The sequence below is a fragment of the Anser anser genome (genome assembly GCF_964211835.1).
Source record: "Anser anser genome assembly, chromosome: 1".
NCBI lineage: Eukaryota > Metazoa > Chordata > Aves > Anseriformes > Anatidae > Anser > Anser anser.
The window spans coordinates 118966694-118983136 of NC_139720.1; the positions used below are offsets into that span (position 1 = coordinate 118966694).

The 16443-nt window shown below is 44.5% G+C and overlaps 1 protein-coding gene across 4 annotated transcripts in view; it reads left to right on the plus strand.

Moving 5' to 3' along the window:
• Positions 1-601: 601 nt before the first annotated feature.
• Positions 602-16443, plus strand: part of NDP (norrin cystine knot growth factor NDP) — a 44279-nt gene continuing 28437 nt past the window's right edge. Inside the window, exons 1-6 of one of the 4 annotated variants that reach the window (XR_014587763.1) lie at positions 602-5835; positions 5910-8901; positions 9267-9333; positions 10377-10478; positions 12989-14135; positions 15964-16042. The gene's annotated coding sequence lies outside the window, so the exon portion shown is untranslated. Of the gene's footprint in view, positions 5836-5909; positions 8902-9266; positions 9334-10376; positions 10479-12988; positions 14136-15766; positions 16043-16443 lie in introns of those variants that run through there. The other 3 variants (XM_083847562.1, XM_083847561.1, XM_083847563.1) reach the window with 3 other exon arrangements.

Here is a 16443-nt window from a genome sequence, read left to right on the forward strand (position 1 = left end):
TCTGAAGTAAGCCCGAGTGTATCTGGATCACCCCTGGCAGCCTGCTGGCTCCCAGGCGTGTTGGACCAGCTCCTCATTTCAGTGCTCGAAACCTCTCAGAGCTCCTCAGCATAGCCGCCCTGTGCCAGCAAGCTCGTGAATTTCAGCATTTAATATTGTTCTGCCGAGCATTTATGGCGGAACTCTTTTTCTAGCCTAAACAAATTATTCCTTCAGCTTTTCCTCATAAATCATGTGCGTCAGTCCCTCGCGGCTCCTCTCGCCCCTCCTCGGTGCGCGCTCCCCTGCGAGGCGTGGTGCCAAGCCCTGGGCGCAGCGCGGCTGCTTCGGCCCCGTCGATGCTGAGCAGAGCGGAGTGATTGTTTACAGGGCCGGCTGATATGTCCCAGAATGACATTTGCCTTTTTTACAACAGTATCACATTGTTGATTCATACTCGCTCCCTGGTTTGCTCCAAGCCCCGGATCGCTTTGCACAGCAGTGCTGTCTGTCTTGCTGGCTTGTCCGTCTGACGTGCATCAGTGTTCTCCTTCCCAAACGTTGTCCTCAACGTGCCTCTCACTGAGCCTCATCCTCTTGATTTCAGGTCAGTTTTTTATTTAATCAATTTTATTTGAACTCCAGCACACAGTAAGCATAGTGTCACGGGAAGAAAGGCTGCTGCAAATAAACCAAAATCTGCTGTTAAATTACGGGAGCTGAATTTGTCCACCAGCAGGAGGATCTCCGGACACTGATTCAGAAGGGAACGATGCCTGTCCTGGCCAGAAGGACTGCTGTCTCTTGCCATATTTGTGAGACTTGTCACAGGGAGCTAGCTCCTCCAAAATATGAAAACCACACCATGCAGCCTCCTCCTCTTCACCTCTCCTAAAATGTCTTCTGGTGGAATTCTCCCAAGCCCCCTTGAGATTCACTGCTGTTTTCAGAATTTGGGAATGACGTAATTTCCTTGATCTTTGCCTGGTCCCCCAGACACCTAATCCAGTGCTACTTGCACCTACCCACCTGACTTAAAACCCTGTGAGATACCTTTTACAGCCGCCTTCTTTAAAGATAAACATATGTTATAATAATAGTAAAATAGCACATTACTCTTGCAGGCCTTCACACTCGTTAACACTCATCTGGATCTATGCAACCTCGTTTTTATGTCTATGATTTTATTTCCATAAACTTTAAATCCATACCTAGGCTTTGGGGTTTACTCACAGGTAACTAATGCCTTTCCTTATGAATCTTACTGGTGGTGCACTTCACTGTAGAGCATAGTACAAAGCACAAGAGAAAATCTCTTTTCTGGGGACCATATGTTAAAGGAATAAAGTCCTGACTTAATGTCTTCACCTTGCTGAGTAGCATAGTCAACACAGTGCTATTACATTATGGGATAAATACCCACAAGTTCCAGAGCATTGTTTAAGCCAGTTGCTATAGTAATTTGAAAATTTGTTCTATCAGTGACATAAAAAAAGGGATGAAACAACATGTTGTTACTTCTTTTCAAATTTGCTGTGTTAGCAACACTCAAAACAGAATCATCTACTTTTCAAAGAGAAGTGCAGCACAGGCACCTCTGGGCCAAGTTGCTCTGCATATGCTTCCACCCTGGGCATTACTTTTTCATACTGATAGAGAAGAGCAAGCTGCTTGCTGCTCGCTCAGATGATGCTTTAAGCTTCACAGCTCGAAGCTAGATCATGCTGCCTATTTTTGGAGCCACATAACTTTATAATTTCATTTGAAGGATAAGTGCTTTAATGGGTAGTCACAGAAGGGCACAGGGTCATGTACTGAGCTTTCCTGAGCAGTGAACGCTGAGGCTCTTAGGCACAGCGCAGGAAGGAATATATCATCCATAATGGATGGACTACCCTTGAGCAGACTTTTTGCAGTGTGGAAAGATGGTGTGAGTACATCAGGGACCAGCAGAGATGAAGGTCAGGAACCTGGGCAAGCCTGAGGGGGCTAGATAAATTGTAGGATGTGACAAGGGATCAGGCATCAACTCTTATCCATGTTACTTCTTAATAGCTGCAGTGACTGCGTGAGGCTCATGCTCCTTATCAGGACCCAACCATCTGACCATTGAGAATGTTCCTTTGTTTCTTGTGCACTTCTTTCCATACTCTTAATAAACTACAATCTTCTGAGACTGCACTAGTCCCCTCCTGCTTGTATAAAGTCGCTACAAAACATGCACAATTTGACAAAATGTTTCTTTTGCATTTTCTCTGAAGTAAGCAACATTTTCTGCCCCTCAGTTTTCCACCGTTTCCTTTATGTTTTCATCATTGCACCAGTTAGAGGTATCCTGCTAGGTAGTTTCTTAGTATTTGACAGTTAATCTTTCTTGACATAAAGCATTAGTTTAATGCCTGGCATTTTGTAAAGGTAAGGCTCTGGAAGGGAAAGGAGAGGGTTTTTCAGGCCATGGTACACACATTGTGGTGGTCTGTAAGGCAGCAGACGGGTGGTCTGTGAATGGATTAAAGAAATAAGCAGATCAAAGCATGCCTATGCACATCCCAGAAAAAAACAAACTAGCAGGGGAAAACAGACTTAAAAATTAACATCTAAATTTCAGCACCACTTGCATTTGATTGCAGAGGAAAAACAAACTGGCAGCACTACACAGGCTGGCTCTTGAATTTTTTTCGACACGATGCATTGCTTTTGGCATAAGTAATGTTGGACAGTATTGACCATACTGTTGTGTAAGAGTTATGGAGGCTGCAATGCTGCCATATGAGCTTTGGTAGGTGCCTTTGTTTAAATGCCTGGGAATAGTGTAGTTTCTCTCATGTCTTTCATTTGGCACCACTCTGCAAATTATTAAATTGGTGCCTGCCTGCTATGAAGTTACTGCATAAAGACTTGGGTTGGCATAGGCTCATAAAAGTGAGCTTCATCAACTCCTGCATGCCAGGCTTTGTCAGCTGGGTGAGCTTTGCTCTTTCCCTGGGTGCACTCTGTGTCCCCCCAGCTCCCTGCAGGAGCAACCCTGGAGGGGTTAAACCTCATCCCTGTCCACCCTGGATTCACTCTCCAGGCCCAGCCTTTCCCCAGGGAGCAACCTTTACCCATCTCAGCATCCAGGAACCAGGGGGCTGGCGCCCTGCCCACGGCTCCTCTGTCACAAACTGGGATCCTTTCTTTTCCGAGCTGGTCGGCTGCAGAGCAGCGAGTGTGCCTGGCCTGGCAATGCCCAGCCTGGCTGGGACTGCTCAGAAAAGGTTTCTCACAGCTCTGTGACTCACTGCTTGTACAGTGACAGCTTGCAAGATCCACTTTTTTTTTCTGTTTCTTTCCTTTTTTTTCCTTTTTTTTTTTTTTCTTTTTTTTCCTTGCAGTCCTAGCAGGTACAAATCTTCTACTTACGGCTCATTAAGCAAACTTTTTCCTGAGAAAGAGTTTCATCCCCTCCTCTGTGCTGATCTTGACATGCAGCATCCGGAAATTAAGATGGTCTGGTTGACGGGGCAGAAGGGAACAGGAGCAAAGTCTCGGCTCCTGTGCTGAGGGCTGCTCATCCTCTACGACTGCCACCGCTGTCTCTCAGGGCTGCCCCATAACTGAATTTCACGCAAGGCAGATAATGAGAATTTCAAACTTTCTTATTTGCACCTGCAACTCCTTTTGAAAATGCCCAGCTGCAGGTGCTACTGAAAAGTTCAGGACCAGGTTTTTTAATAATTTACCCTGAAGCACCGTTTCTTGGGCTGCTGTCAAAATTGCTAGGTCGGTAATGGGGCCGACAAATGCTTTTGCACACTTGTTAAGCTGCATATTTGCAGGGCTCCACACTTAGCTCTCATCTGGATCATGACATGCGGAGTTTATAAATATTCAGAAGGTGACAGTCTCGTTATTTTTGCATGAGTAAGTTGTCTGGGCAGTAGTGAACTGTAGCTGCTGCTCCAGCCTGGAAACTGAGGCACTTTATGTCCCCTCGCCTGCCTTTTCCACAGGAAACAATGGCAGACAATTTCATTCAGCATTGCCCACAATGACCTGCCCCGAGCACTGTCAAACACCTCCTGTGCAGAAAGCATTGGGGGAGTTTTCTCAGAGCTCCATGCTGTGATGTGCAAATCAGTCTGCTTGCCTGCAGGGTGCAGCTGTCCTGTAGCTTTCAGAGGTTGCAGGAGAGTTGGGTCTTAGTCCTTCTCAGAAATGTCCAAGAAAAGCCACCTATCCACAGCTAGTTTTAAGAACTTCCCATGCTTTTTACAATAACCTGCACTTTCTGGGTTGAACCCTCTGTTGGCATAAACCAAAAGAGTGTCAAGGACCCAGTTAACCAAAACTAGTTGTATGTGTTGAGGGACTTACAATACTGAGGATTGTTATGAGCTTGCTTTTGCCCAGAAGTTGGACAGTTTCTTCTACTTTAATCTACTGGATGCAGCTGTCTCCTTCAGGCTTATAGCTTGTCTTTGCTGTCAGGAGAAATCTGTTAGGTTCAGAATTACAGTATACATTACAGTATACATTATACAATAATACAATAAAACTTGTTCAGTATTTTCTGTTGACAAGACCGAAGAGGAAGATCCCCACTGTGGATCCATGAGCCCACCATCCTCCCCTTGCATGGGCTGGCAAGAAAACCGCTTTGCACATCCCCACTTCCCCGTGTGAGAACTGGACTCTTCCCTTAGGTCCAACTAGAGTTCTTGCAGATGTGGAAGCCCAGGAAATGGCACAGCTGCAAGTTTTGGGTGGAGCAAGAGGCCCATTAAAAATCAACACCATTGGATTCAATAAAAACCATGGGCTGAAGTCCAGAGCAGCACCATTCTGCAGATGCCACCGGCAGCGGCCATGAGAATTAGTGGAAATCTTGGCTCAATTTGTGAGGCAGTAGCTTGGAAATTTAGCAAAAATGACATGCAAAAGCAATGCTAATTTGTGCTATTATGACTGAGAACAGTCAGCTCAAAGAAAGTATGAATGAAAGCTCTAAGAGAATAGTTCACATAAATCCCACAGAAAAAAATGCTGGGCACACTTAGTTCACTAGGGCACCCAAGGAAGTCTTGCAGGACTTTATAATGCAGGTATTACGATACATATTATTTTTTTAAATGTGACCTTTTATGTTTGAATTACTTCTTTATGATGCAAGGATGGTTTCTGAAGTACTTTTGTAGGGAACTGTAACTCTATATATGGTATTTGTGAGTTTAGGGAGGGAATGTGAACAGGCAGATGTAAGCATCCTCTACAGAAAAGGCTCTTGAAAAGTGGAGGGTGACCCTGTAAAGCTAAGACGCTCTCTAATAACTAGGAGCAGTTGGTAGGACTGAGCATTGGACAGGGCTAGAGGCAGGTATGCATATGCAAACACGAAAACAGATATAATAACAGATAACATTTACTTTACTTAATCTTTGGTAGAGGCACATTCCTGAAAGTAACTAGAGCACTACGTCTCACGTGCATTTCAGGAAAGCTGCTACTGCAGCCAAGACCATCCCTAAGGGCAGCAAGCATGCCCTCAGCTATGCAGGATTACCATCTTCCTGGCACAAGCTTGGGGCTGGTGCTGGTGCACTTAGACTGCAGCACAGAGCAATAGAGCATAGAAACATCAAAATGGGGTCAGGCATGGTGCGGTGAGAAGCTGCTGTTCTGCTTCCAATCTCACTGAATGTAGCGAGAAATGGAAGATTCCCTGTGAGTCCAGGGCACTAGGAGCACCTTAACTCTCTTCCTCATGGCCCAGTGCAGTGCACATGTGGCACATTCCTCCCATAGCATGCAGGACGCCAGAGCAATCCGCGCCATGACAGGTCATGGTGTGAAGGGCTCAGATCCACACCATGACAGGTCATGGTGTGAAGGGCTCAGATCCGCGCCATGACAGGTCATGATGTGAAGGGCTCAGATCCACACCATGACAGGTCACGGTGTGAAGGGCTCAAGGCACTTGCAAGGTTTGTGAGATACCATGATTCAGCGAAACAGAAGGAAGATCAAAATATACTTTAAAAAGAGTGTCTCTTTTAAGTCCATAACTTTATTACTTTATTATTATAATTATTATTATTGTTTTTACAGAAGAGTCGTTCAACCACGTAGTTTCCATAAGTTCAGAGTGCAGGGGACCCAGTGTGTCACATTTCATGGTGACCACGCAAAGGCTCCCTGGATGGCACCAGGGCTGCTTGGAGAGCGGTTGTGGCAGTGGCTTTGGAGGTGGGCTCACAGGTTTTTTCTGTTTGTTGCTTTCTGTCAGGGGTAGGCTCAGGTTGTTTCACTTCTGACTGTGAGTTCTTTGAGGTTGGGAGTTATTTAAAAGTTAGGGAGTCAGATGCTGGGAAAGGTTTCTTTCAAAACGTACGGTCTTTGAATGCTGGTTGTGGTTGCTTGCTTATTTTCCATGTGGATGTCATTAGAGCTTAGTATGTGAAAACTGAAGGGTAGAGTCAGTTGATTGTTTTTTGTTTTGTTTTGTTTTGTTTTATTTTGTTTTTGCATTAAGGTAAGCTGCTGGTTTCTCACTCAATGTAAGGGAAGATTAGTTTCCCTGATAAGCAAAGCCCAGTTTCATGTTAATGAACCAAGAGTCATGAGCACTCTCCTCCAAGTGACCAGAAGGATCTGAGAGCCCGCTGCAAGGCCCAGCAACCAGTAAGGTTTTGGGTGGTTACCAGCTCGGCAGAGATAACAAGGGCTGATCTGCAGGCATGTTTGTACATGGGAGACTCAGCGTGTCACTGCCGGGATGATACTGCCCGTGAAGCTGCTAGGAGTGTGAGAATATTTCAAAGACAGCTTGATGGCATTGCTGATTACTGGATTTGTGATGGGAATTGGTAACAGAGTACAGGCTTCCACTCCAGATGGCGAACACGTGATTTCCCAATGTTGGTTGAAGCATAGGCTTGGCGACGTAGTTATATGAAGAGAAAAATCTCCTGTGAAGTTGGTTATGAAGCAGTTGGTGTAGTTTAGGGTAAGCTAGGTTCTATGGCCTGAATTTATTAAATAAATAAATAAATAAATAAAAATGATAGTGATCAGGAATGAAATGGGTGACTTTGGTGGTATATTCGGGTTGGGAATCCACATTTTATACTGTAGGTTTTTAAGATAGGCTGCAATGCTCTTGCTGGGGGTGTTGCTGTGCATGTGGTGCCTGACTGTAGTAGCACAAATGGTGCCAATTTGGGATATTTTATGTTACACAGCCCGTGGAAAAATCCCTTGGGTTTCTGTGTGAGGAAGGGCTGAGAATAATTTCTCTGCCTTGTGACAGTTCTCCAGGCAAGCTGGAAGCAGCAGATCTGCCAAAGTTTGGGGTTGGTTTTTATTTGGTTGGTTCTGGAGAGCGAAGGCACTGAATCTTTGTGTCAGTGCAGGCTTTATGAGCCACAGGGCTCCCCAGACTCCACAATGGGGCAGCTGACCAGCCTCTTGCAGGAGCCAGGCTCTGGGCTGTGAGTGCTATGTATGCAAAGAGCAGCGTCCTCAGTGTCTGCCCGGCCTCCTGCATGTCCCCCTCTTTTTGCTCCAGCTGTCCTGTGGAGGAAGAAGCAGTTGCTGCAGGGCTGAGGAGCTGCACAGACAGAGAGCTAGCGGAAAGTGTGGAGATTTTTCAGGCACAGTCTCCTGACTCAGGAAGCTGTTTGTCCTCCTTCAGTATTCCAGGCAGCAAGTCTGAAAAGAAGGCCTTATCCTGTAATACAGGCCAGTCGTGCTCACAAAGGTCTCTTTGTTAGGCCCGTGTCTGCTGCATCGTTCCTCTCTGACAAAACTCCTCTGCCAAAGCCCCAGCGTGCTTGGCTCTGAAAGTGCCAGGCTGGCAGGAGAGGGGGCGAATTCCTGCCCGCTCCTCCTGCCCCTCAGCTTCCCTGGGTCCTCCTGCCCCACCACTTCTCTGTTTCTCTGCCACGATGGGTGGGATGAATGCAGGCGAGATGTTGCGGTGCATGCTCCTTGCAGCTCATATTTTTCACCGGCCTCAGCTATCCACACAATGCATTATAGGGCAGGCAAAAGACTTGCCCTCCAGACAGGTTTGGGTAAGTTTGTCTGGTGTCAGATCTAGCATCTGGCCTCTCAGGTGCAGCAAATGGGCTTTCAAAAGCAGGGCTAGCTGCTCAGCCTGTGGGGAGCCAAAGCACTAAGCTCTGTGTGATACAGGAGGGTTTTTAGCACGTGCTGGATCCATTGGGAGGCTTCTCACTGAGGCCTTAGGGGCAACTTGGAGAAAAAGACCGTACAGAGTGTGAAGCAAAAGGAGAGCAGCTAGAGAAGGAAGCACCGGGGGGCCACCTGGACTTGCCATGTGGAGGGCTTCTTGGTTTGTGTATGAATTGTATTGCCAGGCCCCAGGGACTGTTTGGCAGCTTTTTGGCCCAATTCTGGCCCTTGGAGCAGGAGAAGCAGTCAGGACAGCTGACTGCAATCCCAGGGCAGCCACAGGCTGTGCTTTGAACTCCTGTTGCTGGCAGCTTTACCTGAGTTACCATACAATAATGTCCATGCTCTTTTTTTTTTTTTTTTTTTTTCCTTTTTTTCTCCTTGTTGACTTGCCCTGTCTGGGTGTATTGACTACTGCACTTTTCAGTACCTAAGAGGAAAATCAGGAGAGCTTTCCATCCAGTATTTCTGTTCAACTTGACTGGCATTTCGTAAGAGGAGGCTTAATGGGGAGGTAACAGCAGTAAGGAACGGACCCTCTCCCTTTCCTCCTCTTTGGCTCTGCATCTCGGCTCTGAGAGGTCCCTCTAAGGCGTCCATCTGCTCCTGGCAAGCACCACTCCAACACCTGTGAGCCAGATGTAAACAGCTGCATGGTAGGTGTCATTTGTGATCCAGCCTTAATGCAAACCATGCTTAGGAATGATTACAAATGGCTCCATAAAAAAGACAAAATGCATAGCACAGGTAAGTAGCACCTCTTTTTTTTTTTTTTTTATTTCAACTTTCCTTTTATCTTATTTGCTTTCATATCTATGGTATGGAGCACACTTTTGTGCTGCAGGATGAATAGCAGTTGAATTTCATTAATCTGGTCTCAGTGTATTAAATCGTTTAAGTGAATACTGAAGCTGTGTGCTCAATCTAAATATTTGTTTAACTGCTTTCCTGAATAGGGATACCTTAGTGCTGTTAGCTATCTTCACTATCACTAATGGCTAGCTTAGCAGGCTGGCTAGTTCTCTCTTTGACGTTTAACTTTGTACATATGACATTACCTAATCTGATAGCAGTTTCTGATAGCAAATTCCTTTAAATACTGCAATCTCTAGGTACCACAGATTTTGCAAGGGCATGGTGTCACAGGAAAGTACCTCTTGAAGAACCCTCTGTTTAAGGGTAAGTTGTCTTTGCCTTTGAGGCATCATTGTAAGAGGCTACAGTTGCCTTTGTTCACCCCTCCAGAGCTGGCTTTTCACTACTTGCTTCCCATTACATTTTCCATTTTTGGAATACTTTGGATTGACATCAGAAGACTTTTTTTTTTTTGAATGTTTATTTTTATTTTAAACTTGCAACTTCTTTCCTTGTCCAAAGGCTGCTGTTAGCAACTGTATGGAATGCACTGAGTATTTTCCAATAGTCCGTTATCGCTTTGCTGACAACTTCAACAAATATATTGAATTTTAATTTGGATCTTGATATTTTATAATCTTGCATTTTATAATCTCACATTCCAGGCAGTTACAGTTTGATTCTCCTGTCATTGTGAGCTATTTGTGTTTTCAGCAGGCTGCTGAACAGTTTATGCTGTGTCAGATCACGCTGGTTTCTCTGTAGTAGTCTCATTATAAGCCCCCAAGGAAACATATTCTGAAAAACAGGTTTGGCTCAGACTGGATGTTAAATCAAGGTTATAAAAAACCCTTCATTTTCCTTCATGCCATTCCTCCTCTTTCTTCCTTTTCCTTCCTTTTCCTTCCTTTTCCTTCCTTTTCCTTCCTTTTCCTTCCCTTTCTTCCTCTTTCTTTCTTTCTTTCTTTCTTTCTTTCTTTCTTTCTTTCTTTCTTTCTTTCTTTCTTTCTTTCTTTCTTTCTTTCTTTCTTTCTCCTTCTCTCCTTCTCTCTTTCTCTCTCTTTCTCCCTTTCTCCCTTTCTCTTCCTTCTCTTCTTTTCTTCCTTTCTCTTCTGTCTCTTCCTTCCTTCCTTCCTTCCTTCCTTCCTTCCTTCCTTTCTTCCTTCCTTCCTTCCTTCCTTCCTTCCTTCCTTCCTTCCTTCCTTCCTTCCTTCCTTCCTTCCTTCCTTCCTTCCTTCCTTCCTTCCTTCCTTCCTCCCTCCCTCCCTCCCTCCCTCCCTTCCTCCCTCCCTCCCTTCCTCCCTCCTTCCCTCCCATTCCTCCTTCCTTTGAAGCCTATCATGTGTCTGTTTCCATTTGCCATCTAGGGTGGGTATTTCCAGTGAAGAGAAAGCTTTGAGGTTGATCTTACCTACCAACAAGTCATGTTACTTAAACGAACTTACAGCCACAAGACACAGGATCAAAAGGTAAATGATAAATAAAGGCAATGTTGATATGTTACTTTTGCAAGTCAGTTTTGGATACATTTCAGAAACCTTTAGAAAGTGAAGTGCCTTTAAGTAGATTTTTAGTGGTTTTCGAATCAAACCCCAGTAAAGCACTACGAACTTGAAACTTACCGTCAATTGTTTCATGTTTACTTTATAAAACAAACAGCAGCCATTAAGTGATATCCTTACTTGTGTCCTTACCAAAATTTTAAGGGAGAAACAAAATACAAATCTAGAGATAAAAAGCAAATGTCTGTCTGCAACCACTCGGTATAGAAGAGAAGCAGGACTGGAGATGATTTCAATATCGCCTTAAATCAGGAGATTAGTTAATAACTGGTCTCTGGTATGGGTGCATGTTCCCTGCCATTTCTGCGATGCAGTTTCCATGGTATCACTTTGGCAACAAGTCCCAAAGAGGTGGGGAGAGACCAGAGTTGACTGCCTGCTGGTACTATTGCATATAAATATGACTCCCTTAATCTTTGAATGTCAAAAGAAAATGTAGAACTGTCAGGCCAGGCTGGCAACACCAGTTGTAGGTTGGACACTTGAAAGTTAGAGATTCAGTAAATACATTTTTTTCCCTTGTTTGCTCTTCCTATCTCCCCCCACCTCTCTTCCTACCAAACACTTCTCTCCTCCACCCAGCAGTGAGCTGAATCATTTTTGTTCCTATTCCAGGAAGTTCTAAAAACAATTTTCAAAATTTAATATAAAGTAAGAAATGGGGCAAAGGAAATAAAACAGGTTGGGATTACTTAAGACTAAATTTGCAGAACACCATTTTGATAACTTAATTTATAAGGACATAGCAGACAAACAGAAGATGACATTTAATCACGTTTCATGTCAGAACACAGTCTTAACACAAAAAAATTACTTTGCTTCTCTTTGAAAACCAAGGAAACTTTACGTTCCTTTGAGAGCCTTGCATGAAGGTTGTGTTTCACTATTGAGGGGAGAAAAAAATGAGAAAAGAACAGTAGACAGGTTGGTTTTCCCCATCAAGAAAAGGTCTGAAACACAGCCTTCATCTGGAAAGCAAACAAGAAAAAAAAAGAAGAATTTGCTGAGTAACACTTGTTAACAGTTACTGGCACCGTACTTGAATCTAAATGAGAACTGTACATTGCCTTGTTCTGGGTGTACAGCCTCTGCAGTTATGTGGCAGAGGAGGAAAAAAAAAAAACTACTTGCACCATCCTTGTGTTTAATACAAAGCACACATGAACCAAGACTTAAAAATAAAAGTCATGCAGTGATTCCCCAAAGCTTCCAACCCTACATTGACCTTTGCAGACCTCTACACGTGACTCAGTGTTTCAAAACCGAAAGACCCCATAGACTGCCTGAAGACATTTGCCTTCTGGTTCCCAGCATTTGGTGCCGGGCAGGTGTCTGGATGGTGTGGGCATCCCACAGATGTGTTAGGAGGAGGCTCCTGCCTCACCTCCTTTCTGCAGCTGCAGGATGGGTGACCTCCTGAGAGGGTCCATCACTGCCTGCCTCAAGTTGAGGCTTCTCTGCCCAACTCCTTGCATTTTTTTCCTTCTCACATGTGATTTCAGTCCCCAGATGCCAAAATTGCCCCATTGTGTTGTGGGTGGTGGTACCCTACTGCACATCTCTGGGGAGGCACAAAGGCTGAAGCTGGGAGGTTTGGTTTTTGGGGGGCTTTGCTCCCAGATGACCTGCTGGACCCCCACTTCTTCATATAGGTGGAGCATGGTGCTGGCTTCAGCCAGAGTTTCCTGCAAAGGGCTGAAGGGATTGTTTATCCCCCAAGACCTTTGTATGAGTTAAAGACCAGAACATAAACTTTCAAATTAGATTTACAAGCTCGGGTCTTACCTTTGGATGTTGCAGCATGCATGATGCCAAGTAAGGATTTGTTGCTTACCTGGAACCTTTGCCCCCTAAGCTTGTATATAAAGCCAAATAATTTGAGGGACATAGCACAGGTGACAGGGAATACCCCAAGTCATTTCAATTATTATTTTTTTTTCCCCTAAAAAGCACTGCCCTATAGATGTACTGTGTTTATAAAGGAATAGAAGTGTAGGATCCTGATGCTCTGGATGCTGTGAGCAGTTGCACCTGGGCCAACAACTGGGGACCAGTGCTGGTTCTGCCCTGTCTCTGCTGCAACCCCCAAACCTGAGCTCATTTCATGGCTTCCTCTGGCATCAATCACTTTTTTTTTTTCTCTGTCCGTTTTTTACAACGGCCCCTGCCCATTGTAAAAACTTCTGAGAATGGTAGGATTTTTGCTTTTTGCTTGGGATCCACCACCACTTAGATGGCAACTCAGGGGCATCAGGAGGCCTCTGACATGGTGATGTGAGCACTAGAGCTCATCTTCCCTGAGGACATTCCTGCCTGTTCCGGTGTGTCTGGGGGGCACTGCTGCTGATGGAGTTCTACCAGCTGCAGGTCTGCAAATGAATTAGCTGTTGACTGGTGGGTTTCTCTCTTATTTGTAGGTTTCCGGTCTGGTGTACGCATCAGAATTACCAGATGGGTTTTATCAGATCTTCTGGACTTTTTTTTTTTTTTATTTCTGATTTGGTAGCATTAGTGTGTTGACTGCAGACAATCCTTCCATTTAAGGCCATAGAAATTAAGTCATTGCACAGCTCCTGGGAGGAGTTGTCTATTTGGAAGAAAAACTACATTATTAGCTGTCTGTCATAAATGAGATGTAGTTATGCCTGCTGTGAACAGTTACAAAGCTTTTTGCTTCTTGTTTTTTTTCCTGTGCTGTTCCTGTGCCAGAGAAGATGGTAATCTACATAAATTAAAAATTATATAGTCTTCCAAACTTCAAAGCAGGTGGTGTTTCATCTATGCCATGGATGGAATACTTTGGGATCAGAGCATGTCTCCCTGCACAGGAGGATGCCAACAAACTCTCTCCTTCAAGATGTGTAATAAATGATTTTAGCATTTTAGCGAGGTGTCTGCCTTCACCTGGAAAATCAGAATTGGCAATGGTACTTACAGAAAATGCTTATATAGAGATATCAGTGCTTGAGTGTTACAAGCAGTCTGAGACTGCTGTGCTGAACAAAGATGTTCTTCACTTCCTTACAAACTAGACAGATAGAGCTAGCCTCTCAAGCTTGGTAGACCAGGCCATTGAAGTAAATTGATTTGATTTACCACTACAGAGGATCTGCATTGTAATTTTACTGTTATAAAATTCCAGAAGACATCATTTCTGTTGTCTATCAGTGTCATTTTCTCCAGGAAATTACAGAATAAATGTAAATGGAATGATCTGTGAAAATGTAACCATCTCAGAAAAAAAAAAAACAAACAACAAACCACAACCCAAATACCCAGACAAACAACATCAACAACCCATGATATTGCTTTTATTAATTAGAGATTTGATTTTAATAATTTTGAAAAGTTTTCTCTTGGAAAAGCAAAACCATTTGGATTTCCTAATTTGATTCATGTAATTCAGTGAACTGTTGTGCCATGCCGTGTCATGCTGTATCATATCATGCTATATCGATCATAAAACCCTAAGAATGGCAGCACTGCACCAGGCAGAGATCCACATCAGCCAGCATCCTGTCTCCAACAGCAGCAGCAATGGATCACTTTTCATTCCTGTGGGAGGTATGGAAACTAATTCGCCTCTGGTGTTAACAGTGGAGGGATTTGGATGTGGAAAGGACGGGTATTTCTCCTGCCATGTTACCTAACTATGCTGTAAGCATCTTTAGAAGACATAGTGCCAAAAAGCCAATGTTTTGTCTACAGTACAGGTCCTCCAGACAGTTGGGTGGGCTTGACCTACTTCCAGGGTGGCCCTGCAGCATTAGTTCATGTCTTAGATATACCAGAATGGTGAGCTTGCATGACTATTTACAGATTATGAATCCAGGGACAGGCAGTTCAGGCATGTATGGTAAGTGCAGAGATAACAGAGGCTGCAGTGCCACAGTGCCTTCATGGCACACGTCAGTATGTTCTACTGCTACTACATCGATATCATTTGTGTTGTGTACAGGTCGGTGTCACTAAAACAATTGGTCTCGCTGGCTATGACTATCTCTCTTTTCAATACTTAATTTTGAGGGCCCTCTGTTTTGAGCCAAAACAATAAAAAAAAAACAAAATAACAAAACGGTAATTCCTGCAGACTGGCCATCCCTTTTCCACATTCAACAACATGACAATAAACTATAAATACTGCATCCACGAACTCCAGAGGTTTTTAGAAAGCCTAGAGCACAGCTATGATCCCCTCCCAAATTTACCATGAGAAATTAGAGTCCTACGTGTTATAAGTATTGAAACAATAAAACTGCTCCATCCCATTCATTGGATTTATTAGATCAATATGTACTGAAAATAACAAATAAGATGCTGTCGCAGTATAACCAGAAGGGTAAAGTTACAGCAGCTGCAAAATTAGGAAATCCTCACTGATTGCATAAGTGCAAGCAGGTTTAACTGTGAAACTGGCCCCCACTTTTTGCAAGCTGGAGTTACAGTCTTACCACCTTACTTTCCAGAGTGGTCCTTTGAAATTGCAGGGGTGAGCTAGCAGGATGAGGCACTCTGGTTACAAAGCATCTCCTACAGTCATCGGAATTTACAGGCTGGAAGTAGATTGCAATATGAATTTGATCTTACATAGGCTGAAGCTTCGCAGTGTCTCAATTCAGCAAAGGGAACACGGTAGAAGAGGGCGTGGATAACTGGAGCTTTTATTATCTTTGGATGCGTGTATGGAGCTCAGAGTTCAGATCTCATGGCCAGGAAACCTGACAAAGGCCTGTGTCATTCATTCATTCATTCATTCATTCATTCATGCATTTGTTCATGGCTGAGTTGTAAGTGGTCATCACAGCACAGCAAGAAACTCTACAACTCACAACCATAACTGCAGCTAGGTCTTACAAGAACCTCCAAAATTCGCTTCCTGTTTCTTTCCTACCAGGTTAAACGCAATAACCATAACAAGGAACAAACTACAACATGGAAGTTAATAGCACATAGGCAATGTACTAATTATTTCACAGTTGAGTGAAGATGCTGGTCTTACCTGAGGTATTTGCACTGGTGCTGTTAGGAAGCAGCAAACCCACCGGCTGTCCTGCGCTCTGGAGCACCAGCTTGCTGCAGAGGGACAGACTGGGCAGGGGCTTACAAGCACCATTGGCTGCATTTCCAGGGACGGTGGAGTCACCGTCCCTGGGGGCGTTTAAGGAAAGGCTGGACGTGGTGCTTAGGGACATGATTTAGTGGGTGACATTGGTGGGAGGGGGATGGTTGGACCAGATGATCTTGGAGGCCTTTTCCAACCCTAATGATTCTATGATTCTATGATTCCAAACTCCAGGGTCTGACAGATGCCCACAAGGCTGTGCCCTTGTCAGATGTTCTTACGTCAGGTGCAATGCCTGGTAAACACCAGATCTTTCTGCCTATTCTCCAGGGTTTTTCAGTTCCTCAGTCCCCATCCGTGTGTATGCATCTGAGTCCCAGACCCAAGGCCACAGGCTCACACAGCATCGGTAAGTCTGGATTCCCTCTCTGAGATTTCTCTTGGAGGCAGCTGGGTGGGGTGGTCCAGAAGAGAGCCAAGGGGTGGGCAAGAGTAACACAGCATGGACCAGCAGGGAACCACACCTGAGCTTGGTGCCTCAGCCTCTTCTACACAGCAACATGCCCAGACCTTTCCTTCCCTTCCTGTGTCCTTTAACCTTGAAAGACTTCTTTTAGGATTTAAAATTTTCCCTTCATTGCTTGGTAGGGAGTGGGAAAACCAGGTGCCTTCACCCTGGCCAACAACTTGAGCCACTGGCTATGGGGCAGCAGCCTGGGCAGCACCTGTGGCAGTCACTGACCAAGCTCTCAGATCTGTACATCTTCTTCCCCTTTGACAGTAAGACTGCTTAGAGAGACCAGGAAGCTT